The 12,911-nt window shown below is 35.4% G+C and overlaps 1 long non-coding RNA gene across 1 annotated transcript; it reads right to left on the bottom strand.

Moving 5' to 3' along the window:
- Window positions 1-3,714: 3,714 nt before the first annotated feature.
- LOC141439865 (uncharacterized) lies at window positions 3,715-8,681 on the bottom strand. Its single transcript, XR_012452649.1, has 3 exons — window positions 8,307-8,681; window positions 6,558-6,709; window positions 3,715-3,829 (listed from the first exon to the last, which is right to left on the bottom strand). It is a non-coding gene; the product is annotated as an uncharacterized lncRNA (long non-coding RNA).
- Between the last annotated feature and the right edge of the window lie 4,230 nt (window positions 8,682-12,911).

The following is a 12,911-nucleotide window of genomic DNA, read 5'->3' on the forward strand; positions in this document are numbered from 1 at the left end:
AATTGATAACCTCCTCCTTCTTTGAATTCGGTTAAGAACAAAAAATGTATTACATAACGTATTGTTTGACTAGAGTGCCATAGACCAAAGTGGTTACATCAGAGTCGTTTAGACAAGCGTCACATAGAGCGGTCATCTATAACATTTCACGCCAAACACATTTGGTCGGCTGTCAACCACTACCGGCTCCATGTGACCGAGAGATTTATTCATTCGGGGCGCGGCGTGGACAGCCGTGCAGGGTCAATTAGTCAATTGCAACTAAATGTATTAATTGCAACTAACTTGACGTACGCCAAATAACAGTAGTGGCAACAGATTATTTTCTTAATTTATTTCAACAGCCGTAGCTTGAATTCTTTGCTCACCAGTAGTTTATATTAGTTTATGGTGTTCTTTAAAATAAAACAATTCTCGAAATTATGTTACGTATACACATTTGAAAACAATCGAAAACGCAAATACGATCGCTGTTCGATGAAAAAATTTCGGTAGCTTCAAGTTACACAAATACTGAACAAAATATCAAACTTCTAAAAAATAATTGCTGATAGTTATAGGTAGGTATATTAGGTCGTATTAGTTTAGATTTCTAAGCTTAATTCTTTTTGTTTTTATATATATGTTAACTCTTAATTGTGAAAAATAATTTAAATAAATTAACTATTTTAATAGGTACCTATTGCTGATTCTACGGATATTTTTTTTCTTTTTGTTTTGATACGAGTACTATCTTAGTTATTTTGAAATTGAAGTTAAACTGAAAATCATGCCACTGCTTTAGTTGGATAGTGACATTACTAAAAAGAAACGGTTCTCCTAACTGCTTCTCCTGGGAAAAATGTTTTTTTGTTCAGTCACTATCGAACAAAAACAGCTATATGTCGGCTATTCCTTACTTTAGGTACGATCGAGGAAACTGAATCATATACCAGAGTGAAAACTTTTCATAATCTATATCGCTACGATTTCTTTAGCAAATGTATGGGATCTCAACATGACATTAGATGCATAAAAGTTCCACCCTGGTACCTACATGATTCAGTTTCCTCTACTGTACGTATCAGCCATTTCTCTTCTAAGTTAGTCAAATACAGCCCCAGGAAAACAGCTTGGTATGATGAGATTATATATAAGCACCATACAGCTTAATCATTTTCATACATCCTTCATGCATATTTAATGTTGAGTTGTCGTCTTTAGGTGTGGTAATTTTATGGTAATGCCTGCCGATTTATCAAGAGCGACGTTAGCCTAATTATCGCTTAAATGTTGTGCGTCCCCGGCAGAATAGCTCGGTATTGTACCACTCAGTCTCGTTAGTCACTAATGCGGGATGCACTTCGCTGTCGACAACATGCTTAAAGTGTTTAATGTAGGGGAAAGCGCATTATGACGATTTAATGCACTTACCATTTGTCATAGATAAAGTTAACGCTGGTCTAGAATAAAGCGTTTCTTGATGTTCTTATGGCTCACGGTTAAAAATATAAGCAACAAATAATCATGCAAAATTAATCTGTTATAGGTAGTTTCTATATGAATGCTTTAAAACCCGATGCAAATAAAAAAAAACTCTATAAAACTTGAATGCACACGTAACAGTTATTTGAGGCTCATCGAATTATGGTTTTTGGGCACAACGGGGCATCGTGGTTTTGAGTTTCAAGTTAGCATAGTGGTTGAAATTTTAAACCACTCGTTAACCAATGCCGCGGTGTTTTATTTGTGTAAAATATATTGTGTAAAATTACCCTATTTTGGTTTTCAATTGTTTTCCGTGGTAATTACTATCGGTGTAATATACTCAATAATGATTATGTAAATTGTATTAAACTCTACCAAAAATATATCGTATAATTGCGTGAACGAAGCAGCAATCCATTTTATTTGCGGACGCACTGACCGAATAAATTTTCGCGGTTCGGGGGAGATAGGTACATATTTCAGTTGAACGTCGATTATTATTTCTACCAAAATCGAACCTTCAATCCAATTTTCGTGTTGACATAACAAACAATAATCCACTAAATCTAACTGTTGGACTCAATCATTTTTGTCGTTCAACTAGTTAGGTAAACGTTCTCATGCCCGACACGCTAAAGCCCAATAGATGACCCTGCTGTCACAATGACAATGACAAAAAAATTAAGATGCCATCTATTGGGACAGTGACGAGCACACGTACGTTTACCTTACCAACTACGCAATAAAATATGACATTTTATTCTAATGTTATTTTGTTTGAAATACTTACATTCAGTTTCAAATTATTTATTCAATGAACAATATCTCACTGCTTCATAAAATGCACGTCATTGTTAAACTGCAAGCAATTATTCACTAACAGAAGCGAGAGTCGTGAAATTTATTTGTTGAGAATAAGTTTCAGTGTTGATCGTGATGAAAACAGGTCACGGCTTTCAAAAGCGAACTTAAAGTCGCACTTTAGCGCTCACTACAGTTTAATTAAGAATGAATTTCATGCTGATGTTAAAGCTAAGTTTAGTTCAGAATATTCCACAGTATCCGTGTATCGATAACGGCGATATTAGCTTATGCAGGAACTTTTGGAGACGAAGTTCATCTCTTCGGTCCCCTTGAAGAATTTTGTTGAGTAGTAAAAAGTTTTAAAATAATGTACATTGAATAGGGCGCTTTGCAAAATATATTGATGAGTTTGAAACACTTTTATACGATAAATATATTACTTATTAGCTGCTACCCGCGACTTCGTCTGGGAAGAATTCGTCTATCGCACGCCCGCGGGATTACCTATACGATTTCCTGGGATAAAAACTGTCCTAAGTCCTTCTCAGGATCTCAAACTATCTCCATATCAAATGTCATCACGATTAACAAACATACTCACATCGCCCTTATAATATTAGTAAGAATATCTTACGTAACTATAATTTTACTCAAATTTAATAAAAACTACGTGAAAGATGTCATACAATTGCGTTTTTATTACATTAATTACAGAGACTCAGAAGTAGATGGTGTTCAATAATAAAATTAAAAACTATTCAGTCTATAAGGTTAATATTATTATAATGTAAATTCAATTACCTTAATTTCAGTTAGACGTGACAGCGTCAATTTATAATTTGCTTCAACTACGTTTTTTTAATATGTTGTCAAACATGAGATCCATTATTAATTCTAGAATTTTTTCTTTCGTTTTTGTCAGAAATACAGTAAATAAGTTTTCGTAATCACCGCTGCCCATTGCTATAGGGAAATTTTTAGAAGGCACTTCAAAACCCGATAGCCTATAAGATCCTTGAAACCAAAAAAAAAACATATTTCAATAAATACTGGCAAGCACATTCACAACGTAGAAGGAAATAAATTCATTTTTTTTATTTTTAGCACAGGCTTTTTCAGTGATATGTCACAATATCGGGAACACGTTATTAATTATAACTTATAAAGACAAATAATTTACTTAATTTACTAATGGTACTTTATTGTTAGTTATACATAAACACGTAGGTTAAATAGATACTTAACAAGTTCGAAGTTATTCGACGACTAAGAGGGGTCATAATTCATTTACATGATTTGAGGTAACTGAACAACTTCAAAGTGAAGTTTATATAATGAATAAAAAACTTTTAATATAAAACTGGTAGATTTTTTAAATGATATTTACTTACTATTACGTATATTTACTTACTATTTTTAACGGACACGCATCAACGGAGATATTGGAGTACTTCTGTACCCAATCCCTCACCCACTTGAGCTTTAACATGTCACATGTCTTCACTTTAAGAACAAGTGCCTCTGATTTTGCTTTGTGCTTGTAGTACATTGTCCTGATCTGGTGACATCAAAGGGTCGCTTAACATGTTGACCATAGTCTGCCTATCAAATAAAATCGTCTAAGTACTTATAATAAATCGTTAAAATTGTGCTATAGTTGAGTATATACCTATCCCTGGAGACTGTAATAGTTTTTAGATTAAGAAAATTGTTCCCGTCTTATAGAAATACAAGTACGATCTAGAAAAAAAAAGAAAAAAAAAGAAAATTAAGCATAATGTTACATAATGGGACACTCCACTGAATTAATTAAAAATATATAGGTCTGAGAGGAGGCCTGTGCCCAACAGTGGGACGTATATAGGCTGGGATGATGATATAGGTAGTCATTCACGATGACGCGTGCCGTGGTTCTTATTACAATGTCATGCATGTCTAATTTTGATAAAATCACGCGTCTTCGCAAATGGCACTAGGTATAATATATTTAAAAAAAAACTCAACCCGATAGTGCGTCGGTGCTAAACCGGCTCATCGATCTCGCCCGCTAAATTAGGCTAGTGATATAAATATAGGTATTAATATTATACTAAATCGTGCTCGCATCATAACTACTAATCTCCCCTTCCCTGTGGCTTTTTCTATAAACAACATCTAGTACGTCATTTGTGTACCCAAGGGTCTTATAGGCTATTTTTCGTTAGAGAACAACAAAAAGTTGGAAAACCCCGACGTTGTAACTTCAAACTTCAATTTTGAAAATACAATATCTCAAAAACGGCTAAACAAATAAACGATTTTGATGAAACATATTAAGAACCATTGCTAGAAACGCTGATTTCATATAAAAAACAGCATTCAAATCGATCCACCCGTTTAAGAGCTACGGTGCCATAGTCAGACAGACACGCATAGCGGTCAAAGTATTAATATCAAATCGCACTCAACAACTTTTAGTTTACCTAATAAAAGATCAAGGAAAAATATGATTCCTGTTGTAGGTCAACGTTTAAGTATACGAGTCCAAGACTGACAAGTTTCACCACTCGTTGAACTTTTAGGTGACAAATAAAAGTGATGCCATCTCTTTTTAATCCGGCAAAACGAACAAAGACCACATATATTATTATATTGATATCGGTTACAACAGTATCTATGAGTGATGTAGGTACTCGTAACAGGCCCTATATCGTATTACAGCTACTGGATGATGGTATCATTCATCTCAGCCTATAAACGTCCCACTGCTGGGCACAGGCCTCCTCTCAGAATGAGAGGTCTTGGAACGTAGTTCGCACGCGGTTAAGTGCGGATCAGGAACTTCACACACACGATTGAATTCCTTCGCAGGTTTGTGCAGGTTTCCCATCACCGTAAAGCTCGTGGTAAATTTCAAATGTAATTTCGCACATGAGTTTCGGAAAACTCGTGCGAGGTGCGAGCTAGGGTTTGAACCCACGATCCTCTGCTTGAGAGGCGATAGGTCAAACCACTAAGCCACCACAGCTCTTGGCCATATATATGACCACAGTATCTGGGAATAGCTTAGGGAAACGAAAATAGATTAGGTGGGGAAGGTGAACGTTCGAGTGCTCGACACGGTAATACCCTGTAGATGACACCCTGCTGTCACCTCTATTGCTAATGACATGAAATTGTCCACTATTTGGGGCAGTAGCAGTGTCATGAGCATACCTGTGCTAACTCGGGTACAGATACCAAAGCGATGTAGCGAAATTTTTTGTCGACAAAAAATATATCGTTTTTACTGTCAACGTCTAAATGTTATTCAACGTAAATCAATATTATTTTCTCTTCACTTTAAAATAAAAACAATAAACAAGTTTAAACCTGTATATTTAAAATAATAATAAAATAAATACTTAAATAAATAATTATTTCGGACTTCGTAACAATCGTAGCGGAATATTTGCTGAATATTAGCGGAATATACCGTCATTTTGATTGAAATGTCATCTGCCTTTCATCCGCATACTTTTATTATCTTTTGTGATAATCGATAATTTTTAATGAGTACATGTATTCATATATACTTATCGACATATTTTTTATCGATATCAAATACCTAGAACGTGCCCCGAGTTAGCACACGTATGTTCATGAGTTTTTCTTATTTAGTTTAATTTCATTGGAAATAGAAAAATAAAGCGTGTGACATATCCTCGTAGTAGGTAATTGAACTTATTCCCTTAGGTAGGTATTAATAAACTGATTTCGATACTCAATATCTCATTTTGACGTTTAATTACGTACACACGGAATGTCTATATGACGTGGAAAACGAGAAAATACATCATCTATTTAATTGTAAGCGAGCACCACTGTCAATGAATATCCGCAACTCTAGTCTAGAGATAAGATTAAATAAACCTGAACAAAGGCACATAAATATTTACAAATCTAATTTTTTATTGCATATATATAATTCACTTTTTCAACTTTTTTTTTTTTTACGAAGTTAAATTACAAACCTGAACTAAACAAATTTACCTAGCTTCTCTGCTAAAACGTCCACGCTAATCGCTTGGTATGGACCTTCGCAATGTAACACCTGAACCAATCATTAATTTAAATATTTATTTACCTGTTCGGAAAGTCAGACAGCTGTTAAAATGATACCAGCATTCTTACCCTCCAAACCGGAATACAGTTACCCCAAGTACTGCTGTTTGTTGACACAATCAAAGGGTAAGATGGATAGAGACCAAATTCAATCAAGTCTCGAGTTATTTTTTTTTAATTTCGATCTCAAGTCGTATACTTACGGTAACATTGTTTCCCCATGATTGGAAATGGTGACGTTACAATCAGTAACGTAAGGTGAGTGGCGGCCGTGTCGAATTGTAAATACTACCACAGACCCTACGTAATTCGGATTAGCGTGAAGAACCTTTGCTCGCTGTTGCGTAAAGTCACCCTGGAAAGTAAACAACGGGTAAGAATATATACTTATTCCATTGAAACGTTTATCAATTATATCATTAGCACCCCGTCAAACGATACCAATTTACTAAAATTGCAGTATTAACAAACGTAAGTACCTACTAGGAAAATACTAGACTATACAATTTTAAGAAACCGGAGTCTATAAGGTACATGATATGATGTATGTTCGTTATAATTAAAGAGAGCAGCAACATGTTCTCAGAATGTATGATAAAAACTGTCTTTAACTATTTCTATACAAAGTGGAACCATTTATGTATGTATAAATAAGGTAGGTCACATAAAAACTGACACTAAAATTAATAGCGTTTACCAATAGTAAAGCTATCTGGCCACAAAAACCTATTAAAATACAGACACGTGCTTTCGAACACATTTTCTAGCGACTGTGCAAATTTAAGCAATTTAAGTGTCAGTTCATGGTTCAAACTCTTAGGACATATCTACATAAAGGCATACACGCCTGAAACCACTAAACTATGTGTGGCACGTAGACTAATTAGAGACTGCATATCGTGGCTTTAACAATTACAATTTATATTAAGAGAAATTAATTTCACGAATTAATAAACATCAGCTTAAATGAATGGAGCAAATCACACTGAGCGAATGAGTGAAAAAACAGGAATGGTGAGTGATTGAATAAGATAATGTTGAGATATGGCAAGTAAAAGAGAGGAAGGAATAGGAGCAATGCTGTAAGATAAGAACAGTGTAGTTGGCAATTCTGTTTGTTTTTAAGTTTTCCTCAACCATACAATCTGTTCGCTTCAAAAATTGCTCAAGATGCGCTACATGTGATGCATAAAATCAATTAAAAATGCTTATTTTAAGTCATCAGCAATAACGAGTTCACGTTATTAAAATGCTTGCCGACATTGTAGATATTTTTGGTTTCCAGTAACACCGCCCTATATAACATTAGGTCTTTACAAGAATTAGTTTTTGATACATACTCGTATCTATTCTACTTTGCGATCATGACATAATGTATTTTACATACAAAATCGCATCAGTAATTTGCGATAGTTTTAGAGATAAACGTATTTGTTTCCTGTTTTTGTAGTAAGTAGTTGGAATTTGCCTCTGTGCTGCATAAGTATACTCGTGGAACTAATTGAATACTGGGAGCCATAACTATATTTATCTACTCCTCACTTAGTTAAATTTTGAAACTAGGTCATCTACATATTCAAAAAGACTCGGCGTAATGAAACTTTAACCAGAATAAGGCAAAGCTAATGTCGTTAGGGTACTAAAATTTAACTATAACTATACATTTTCGATCTCAAATTGAGATAAAACGAATTAGATCGAATTTTATCGTGTCCATACGTAATTCCAGTCTCAATTTAGTATTATATTTGAACGCCATTACCAAAATATTAGAAAACAAGTAGAATAATTAGTTTACCGTTGCACATTTTCTTTCTGAATTTGACACAAATTCCTTTTTCAGCAAATACAAAATCTCTGAGGAATATGTTAACCACGTATTATGTTTGACATAGGTCACTATTATGTACGTAAATTTATATGATCTTCTGGTAAGGTAAAAGGTTGTTTACCTTCATCATCATCATCATCATCAGCCCACAGCAGTCCACTGCTGGACATAGGCCTCTTCCATGGCGCGCCACAACACTCTGTCTTCAGCCCCTCGCATCCATCCGCCGCCAGCGACCCGAAGGAGAATTATTTCGCTGAAGTGGTGCTGGGCTGGCCACGTCTGTCGCAGGACCGATGAACGGTGGAGTAGACGAGTCCTCGAACTGACTCTGACTTATTGACTTAATTTCCTTTGTTTGTCTCTGACCTTAAAGTCATAGTTAAATTTTTGTGGCGTTCCGTAGACGAGCCACAGCATATTAAATCAGTCACTTAACTTCAGGCTAATCCTTAGTTAAGCTGTTATGAGCGGCTCGTGCAGCGAGCGCACAAATTGGTCGATCCCAAAGCGACTGGCCGCAATTGAGCCTTGCATCATGATTGATACAACGCTTCGACGAGCTGCGACTGTAAACGCTCGCTTTCAGTGAAGTAAGCACAAGAGAATTGGCTAGCATACCGAAATCTGAGAAACTGCTGCTGATTTTCGAATGTGATTTAGGTGATTATGTAGTTGGGTTGATTGGTGGTTGCTCAGATTGCGGTTTACGTTCAGTACGCACACCACTAAGTGTCACGTATTATGATTGAATTGTAAACATTTGCTTCGGTTTTGTTTGCATAATTGACCGTATTTACTGTTTGTTAAAAAATCGGTCAAGTGCGAGTGCGAGCGACTCGCGCATGAAGGGTTCCGCACCTCCGTGCAATATTTTAAAAACAAATAGTTAAATAATATTTTTTTTGTAAAAAAAATCTAATACAAGCTTTTTTGCTGGCGATACTCTTTGCCCCTGGTTACCAAAGTAGGTAGTCGTCAAGACGAATCAAATGAGATCAAAATCGATGCGGTCGTGTCGTTTTATTACAGAGTTCCTATCTTCATGAAGTGATTGCATTGTTAGCAACAGCTACTCCATAGTTTAGTTTCGGTCCTTATTTATTATGCTGTTTGGTTTTTATTAAATTTACAGGAGAAAATATTCAAATTGCTAAAATCTGTATAAATGGCAACACTGGTTGTTATCTAAACAGTTCACTCATAAATTAAAACAAATAGTAATAGCGAAATAAGCAAAATAAAACAATATACTCGTATATTATGAGGACTTGATAAACGTATTGCAGCGGCCGCACGAGAAGAGTAATCTCAGTTCCCGTATTTAATAAGTATCTAGTCTGTTCGCCGACTGTCGTTTAAGTCATAAACTGTATGATAGGCATGGTCTACCACTGCGCGCACTGAGTTTCATGGTACGAGGCATGCAGATATTGCCAAGCGCGGCCGCTTGGGTGAGCGAACGCGGCGTCCATATTTTCATTTCGTTCTGGAATGCGCTTCGAGTGTTTATCAACTCTCAGCGAATACATTTTAAGAACTATTTTTGAATTTATTGACTGTATTTTAATAATAAATCATTTGTTTGATAACCTCAAGACATTACTGTTAGTAAATACAAAATAGTAGAGTGTACAACAAGAGCATAAAACGAGCCATTTTACCCAAGACGTTCATATAGCCACCCGAGCCAGTACGGAAAATTCATGCTCGAGTTTTACACTCTGCTTTTCACTTCGATGGCGAGTAAATTAAATAGCAACAGTGGAAACAATTGTTCACTTACTACGTACCTTTTATTGTTCACGCATTACTGTTATAATTATATTTTTTTAGTTTTATTGATCAATTTTAATTGATTTGATTTATATTTAGTTTCTAACGTCTTAGACGAAGATTTTACGTTATGCACTATAGCATAACAAGTCATTTTATGTCGCCTAGATCCAGCATAAACACGAACTTTACAAGCATGAGAAGTGAAAAAGAATTTGTTAATAAATTTACTAAAACCAAAGTGGTGAGCAAACTAATTGTTTTAGTTCATTGATACGGACCTCCGCAAAGTAACGCCTGATTTTAGAATTTCAATAATAATATTGAATTTAAAAATAAAAAAACCTTTCCTTAGAATTTTATAAAAAAATTCTATCTACAGTCTCGAATATTCTTAACTGAGCATTCACCATACGCTTATAACATAGTTCGAGTTCGCAAGGGGTTAATTTATAATTAAAGCGGTTGAGCATACTCTAAACCAGTTGGTAAATCGCTGTAACACAGGCTGCACCACAGGGTACAATCAGCGTGGCGCAGAGCCGTTATCGCAGACCCACTGGCACTGGCGCATAGTGCTCCACTGTAAACCAGATTCTGTGTTCTAAGTTAGATTGAAATTAAATGATATAAGTACATATCTGTGCCTTAAACTACATAGATTATCGGTTATAGTACTTAAAAAAAGGAATGATAGCCAAGTAGGTAGTAACCTATCTCCTCTGAAGCAGATAGCCGTGTGTTAAAACTTAGGCAGGCCTGCATCTCTGAATATTTCCGAATTTTTTGTAGGTGGTAGGACCTTGTCCTGCCGTGAAGCAGCAGTGCTTGCACTGTTGTGCTTCGGCGTGGAGAGTAAGACAGCCGGTGAAATTACTGGCACTTGAGGTATCCCGTCTTAGGCCTCTCGGTTGGCAACGCATCTGCAATACCCCTGGTGTTGCAGATGTTTATGGGCGGTGGTGATCTCTTATCATCAGGAGACCCACTTGCTCGTTTGCCATCCAGTCGAATAAAAATAATAATAATAATAATATTTGTGAAATTTGCCGTGTGCTTTACCGTGAAGGAAAACATTATTAAACCTGCATATACTTGCAAAGAAATTCAATGGTGTCTATGAAAGTTCTAATCTGGATAAGGTCCGCGTGGGAACTACGACCCAAGCGCAGTCATTCTGAAAGGAAGCCTGAAAAGTCTATCTCGAAATTTACTTTCTTTCTGTAGTAATAAACTATATTTTATTTAATTATTTTGAACGCAGTTATAGGTACAGTTTTACTGTGTACGTACCTATGTTGTCGGTTAAACATTAAACAAGACAGCATCCTGCCCTTCGTCAAATACCCCAATTTCAATACTGGTCCTAGACTGGCCGAAATTTTAGATACTCGCCATTAGCAATAACTCACAGATGTTCTTAATAGAAAGGAAATTGAATACAAAATTCAGTCATCGTAAATAATTTACAGTCGAGTTCCTTATAAATTGCACTGAGGCAACTCAAGGGTAAGTAATGATTCCTTGTTAAGCGAAATCACCGTTTGGCAGATAGCGTCATTTTTCAATGTCATGTTATTTCAACAAAAACATTTTGAAATGCTGATCTGAGTTTAAAAAGCAACAGAAAGCACGTTTTGTTTACTTTACGAGAGCTGACCGAGAAAAATGCGTTTCTCTCCCATTGTTTTCCTTTGACTGTTACAATAGAGACTATACCTAATTAGAAATGTTATAATTTAAGGGAAACAAACTGTTATTCTTATGGACGGTTTTACCTTTGCACATCATTGATATCTTAAAAAAACATAAAAGAGAACGCAACGTGAATTAAAAGTATCCGTCGAATATTTTTAAGGTTCCGGAGCCAAAATAGCAAAAACGGAACCCTTATAGTTTCGCCATGTCTGTCTGTCCGTCCGTCCGCGGCTTTGCTCAGGGACTATCAATGCTAGAAAGCTGTAATTTTGCACGGATAAGTATATATGTAAACTATGCCGACAAAATGGTACAATAAAAAATTGAAAAAAAAAATGATTTTTCACTTCTCATGCTCGTGTAGTTCGTGTTATGCTGTATCTAGGCGACATAAAATGACTTTTAATGCTCTAGTGCATAAAATAAAATCTTCGTCTAAGACCATGGTAATCAGGTGTCAACAGCCATAAACAACAACAGTTTCTACATATTTTTTTAATAATTTTCAATTTATATAAAACTAAAAATCAATCAAATCAATCAAAAAAATCAATAAGTTTTAAAAAATGGAATTATATGATAATGCATAAACAATAAGAGGTACAAAGAAAGTGAATAATTGTTTCCACTGTTGCTATTTCATTTCCTCGCAATCTAAGTGAAAAGCAGAGTGTAAAACGTACCGGCTCTGGTGGCTATATGAACGTCTTGGGTAAAATGTAAAAGTCGAAATAATAATAAAATTAAGTCATATTATTAGTCATAAGTATGAAAAGTTCACATGCCCAAATATTCGCGAGATGCTGATCATAACAAAATTGTTCCACATCTTATTGTTAACCATGTCTCAAGCAAATAAATAATTTTCAATTTTAATTTAAAAAACCGTCCATATGTACAACATTAACCTAGTGTCGTCGTGAGCATTATCTATGACAAATCAAAGAAAACATTTCATGCGTAGCTACTTTATACCGAATACCTAATGGAATGGTTAATTGATAAGTCTGTTTCGAGTCCACTTCAATATTTACGAATTTCCGAAGCTCCGGGCGCCATTTGCTTTGTCCATTGACTCAATTAGTCATCATGAAACAGCGTGAGTAAAGTACGCGTTGATTGTAAGTTACACTGTTTTACTTAGGAACGAAGCTGAAATCATGATTTGTGCGCAGTCGAATAATGTTGTGTGGTCAAAGGTTTAATCATGTTTTGTTAGGTGTACAAGGGCTGTTTGAGAAGTCCTTTTAAA

Source organism: Choristoneura fumiferana, chromosome 21 (genome assembly GCF_025370935.1).
Source record: "Choristoneura fumiferana chromosome 21, NRCan_CFum_1, whole genome shotgun sequence".
In the NCBI taxonomy this organism is placed as follows: Eukaryota; Metazoa; Arthropoda; class Insecta; order Lepidoptera; family Tortricidae; genus Choristoneura; species Choristoneura fumiferana.